Source organism: Dufourea novaeangliae, unplaced genomic scaffold (assembly GCF_001272555.1).
Source record: "Dufourea novaeangliae isolate 0120121106 unplaced genomic scaffold, ASM127255v1 scaffold80, whole genome shotgun sequence".
NCBI lineage: Eukaryota > Metazoa > Arthropoda > Insecta > Hymenoptera > Halictidae > Dufourea > Dufourea novaeangliae.
Window position 1 is genome coordinate 659,984 of NW_015373962.1, and position 5,198 is coordinate 665,181.

Sequence of the window (5,198 nt, forward strand, 5' to 3'; positions counted from 1 at the left end):
CGTACAAAACTATACTGAGGTATATTTAAATTAAATAATTTTTAGTTAATAATTGCCACCAACATTACGACACGGCTATTGTTTAATAATTTCCAATAAAATAAAATTTATTCCACGTGAAAGTTCATAAAACGATCCATATCTTGCAAGTTTCTGTATATCTCGATTTCTATCTGTTATAATTATTAACAATTCGCAATGTAAAGGGAATGATATGATGTTGAACATCTCCCACCGAAGATGTGATTGTTATAAACAGTATAATATTAAATTTATGTGAAATAATTTCACGCGAATTGAGTAAAACCAAAAATACGATTCTTAAAACTGTAACAGTCATTGTCAAGGACAATATCAATCAAACGTCGATCAAAGAATTCTAACTGTTCCACAAATTTTTACGAATTTCTTGCATAAAACTCTACCAAAGCACATTTAAATTAAATAATATTTAGTTAACAATCGCCATAAACTTTAAGACATAGTCACTGTTTAATAGTTTGCAATAAAGTAAAACTTATTACATATAAAAGTTCATTACACGGTCCATATCTTGAAAGTATCTGAATATTTCGATTTATATTTGTTATAAACAATAACAATTTGCATTATAAGATAGCTGACAGAATGTTTAACAATATTCCTCAGAAAGGTAATTGTTATAACAATCACCTTATTAGAAATAATAAATTAATCGAAAAATAATTTTTGGCGCGCTCGAGTTTCCAGTGCACTCAATGTTCGCGCACCTGTCCGCGCAAGCTCGCGGTCGCCGCGAGCCCATAAATACGAGCGCGCAATGAAAAATCCTCAGTTCACTCGCGTCCGCGGACCTCGTCGAGGTCTTCACACAATTGCTGACCACTGGTGGACACTGGTCAAGGGGGGTTCAAGGGGTCCTCTCTATTATCCGAACTGGACTCAGCGGTTAGTTTTTCTTTTTCTTTCCCAGGGGGGTTTTACAGGGCAACCTCTCTTATCCAAACTTGATGAATTGATTTCTACATCTTTCTTTTCTTACCTAATTTTAATTATGTGATTTATTTTTATTTATTTTAATTAACTGTGTTTCATCTTGATTTAATTTAATTGTTTGTGCTTAATATAATTTATTATATTGGGAGTACAAATTAGTTCGGTCCGTTTTTTTGTGGTGAAAAATGCATTTATTTCGAGAACAAAATAAATTAACAGATTAATCAAAGTATTGTCCATCGCTGTTTACTACTTTTTCCCACCTCTCAAGCAATTTTCGAATTCCATCTCGACAAAATATCTCGTCTTTTGAGGCGATCCAAGTTACAAACCAATTTTCGATTTCTGCGAAAGAAGTGAATCTGTGACCTGCCAAATCGTGCTGCATCCGTCGGAACAACCAGTAATCAGAAGGAGCAATGTCCGGCGAGTACGGCGGGTGCGGTAAAATATCCCACTTGAGCGTTTCCAAATAATTTTTCACAACTTTTGCGACACGAGGCCGAGCGTTATCATGCAGAAGAATGACTTTGTCATGTCTCTGATCGTATTCCGGTCGTTTTTGTCGTAATGCACGGCTCAAACGAATCAATTGCAGCCTATACCGATGGCCCGTAATGGAATCGCCAGGTTGTAGCAGCTCATAGTATACAACACCCTTTTGATCCCACCAGATACACAGCAGGACCTTCGAACCATGAATATTCGGTTTTGGTGTTGATGTTGAGGTCGATGGCAATGATTGACCTGGCATAGCGTAGTATTTTTTCTTCTTGGGGTTATCGTAGAATATCCATTTCTCATCCCCAGTCACAATCCGATGTAAAAAACCCTTTCTTTGTTGCCTTTGAATCAGCTGCTCGCAAGTGAAAAATCGCCTTTCAATGTCTCTCTGTTTCAGTTCATACGGCACCCAATTGCCTTGCTTGTGAATCATTCCCATGGATTTCAATCGTACGGAAACTGCTTGTTGGGTAACTCCCAATGATTCTGCAAGCTCCTCTTGAGTTTGACTCGGATCTTCATCGAGTAATGCCTCCAATTGTTTGTCTTCGAATTTTTTTGGCTGTCCAGAGCGAGGCTTGTCTTCAACGCTTAACTCGCCATTCTTAAAGCGTCGAAACCATTCCCTACATGATTTATCAGTTGGAGCATTGTCACCATAGACTTCAACAAGCATTCGATGTGCTTCAGCTGCACTTTTCTTCCAATTAAAGCAGAAAACTAAAACCTCCCGGAAATGCTGCTTAGTTAACACAAAATTTGACATATTCAACAAAGTAAAAAACAGTGGTATTAAATGAAACTCAAAGCAATATAAACTGAATGTTATTGGCAGATATCTAACCTCTCAGAAACAATTGAAATCAGTTGTCACTATGAAACAGTCATAACAGCCAGAGCTATCTTTTGAAAACGGACCGAACTAATTTGTGCTCCCAATAATTAATTGCGTTTAATATAATTCATTTTAATTACTTATGGTGTATTTTAATTTATTTTAATTAATTGCGTTTAATATAATTTATTTTAATTCCTTGTGTCTTATTTTAATTTATTTTAATTGTTTCATTTTGATTTATTTTAATTTATTTTAATTAACTGTGTTTTATTTTGATCTATTCGAATTACTTGAGTTTCGTTATGATTTGTTTTAATTAACTATGTTTTATTTTGATTTATTCTAATTAATTGTGCTTTATTTTGATTTATGTTAATTCAATAAACTCAAGAATGAAGCCATCCTCCGAGGGATTTCGATATTTATAGTATAAGCGTATTTAGATATCTAAATTGGTTGTAAGATTATTGTGAAAGGTGGATAGATGGAACTTGTGTTTCCATCTATCTTCCTTGGGTCTCCACTTGCAGCAACCTCCATGTGGTGAGACCCGGTAATCGGTGTTATCCTCAATTTGCATTTTTGTCAATTGCAAACCCATTGTAAAATAATTGTAATGCATACCGGGTAGTTATTACTTTAACTGCCGTTGTTCTCCACTTAGCATCAGAGAGAATCGATGCTCTCCTTCCGAGAGCATCGACTCTCTGAAACATATTCTCCTTCAGAGAATATGCACTCCTTTTGTCTGTAATAATTGCTCGGTATACAGCTAAATGTATGTTGTAAGATAAGTTAAGTCGATTGTAAGACTAGTGTAAGCTGAAGAAAGAAGACATCGATCATCCGCCGTGGGACCTTCATCTTATTTTCAGGTAGACTCAAGAAAGAAGCCATCCGTCGAGGGAAATCAACATTAAAGCGTCTAAATTTCAGTTACCTTTAAGTTATTTGTAAGACTTTGTAAAAATGGAGGTAGATGAAATTAATGATTCCGTCGATGTAACTACAGTTACATAGATGGGATTGAGTTCCATCTAGCTTTCTTTGGGTCTCCATTCGCAGCAACCTCCTCGTGGTGAGACCCGGGCAATTGGTATTATCTTCGGTAAAGTACTGTAAACTAAAGGTAATACCGAGCTAATGGCTGCGAACTTGAAATTAATTTCTCTAGTTAGAAGAATAAATGTAAAATCGAATATTTTTGGTAAATGTTCTATCGTACATGAAACATAGATTATTTTAAGACTAAGTGTAAGGTAGAAAATCTTTGTTAACTATATGAATACGTGAAGCTGAATAATAAAGTGCAAGGAGTCACATATATATTCGACTATTTTAATGAATTCATACCTTACAATTGAAATGAAGCTGAAGTAATATCCTGTAGAAGGTTGGCTAGTAGAGCTCTTGTTGGATCGAATTTCATTATTTACTTACTCGCAATAAATAAAATTATTGTAATTAAATAATGTGTGAATAAAGTTATATATAAAGATTCACCAATTGCCAAAAGGTAATTGATTGTGCGTATTAGGATTCCTATATATAGTTGTACAATTGTATACAGATTGAGTTTTTTAATTATTTCATATAGGTATGTAATATTTATAGGAATAATCATTTGAAACTCTATTATTGGTTTAGTTTTACTTTGTACTATTTTAATAAGTTATGTATTATCACACCTTAGACACATTTTTTTAAATAGGTCCTCATCTCATTTATAAACTACATATGAATTTTTAACTTTTTGCAGCTTTTCAATTCTATGATTAACCACCTTAAAGATATTTATCATTCTTATGCCCAGAGAGATTATGACTAACGTAGACAAAATTATAAGTTTGTCTGTTTAGATAACTAATAACGAACAATTGAACAGTGTGTATATCCAGCCCACCCTGCATGTAGCTACGTCGAACACGCGTAGTCTACGTTATTAGAGCTCGCGTAATTCATTATATTGGGAAATAGAGACCCCGTGTGGTGGAGCATGGGGTCATAGAACCCCCGGTTGAGGTGCCAGAGACCCCGCGTGGTAAGAACCTGGGGTCACAGAACCCCGGGGGAAGACACCTGAGACCGCGTGAGGTCATAGAACCCCGGTGGAGGCGCCATAGATCCGTGTGGTGACGCGTGGGGTCATAGAACCCCGGTGTTGAGAACGCGGGGTCACAGAGCCCCCGGTGGAGGCATCAGAGACCCTGCGTGGTGAGAACGTGGGGTCACAGAACCCCAGGAGCATGTGCAAGAGTTTTGAGACGTGAACCTTTATCGCTGTTGCTCGTACAACTCTCGAGCTCGATCGAATGTTGCTCGTGCAACTGTCGAAATCTGGCTGACACTTGTGCGTGCTTCCGAGAGCAAATTATATTGAAACCTCTGCAACTATGGCAGTTTCTGCAGATACTACTACAGCCCAAGTTTTAAAGACATAGGCAGTAGTTAGTTTCTGTAGTAACCTGTTGAACCAGACAACTATAATTAGTATAGGATTGTACAATATTTATGCAATCGTATTTAAAACAATTCGATGAAATGAAGCTTATATTACCTGACGTATGTTTATTGGAATATACATATATACATATAAATTATAATGATATAAAAGTTTGAAATACAATTCGATGCGCTACGGTACAATACGTCTATTCGATTCAATTGCTCCCTTGCGACTACAACATCATGCTATCCGCGTTCGACGCAGTGCGCTAATACCGAGGCCAACGAAATATCACTCTTAACACTTAAAAAAGTTTTAAAGTTCCATTTATATCATTGTCCTGTGAAAATGTTCAGACTTCCAGCAGCATTCATATTCCAATCAAAGAATCTACAGAATAAGGAAAAGGAATCTAAAGTAATTTTCAGTAGTTCT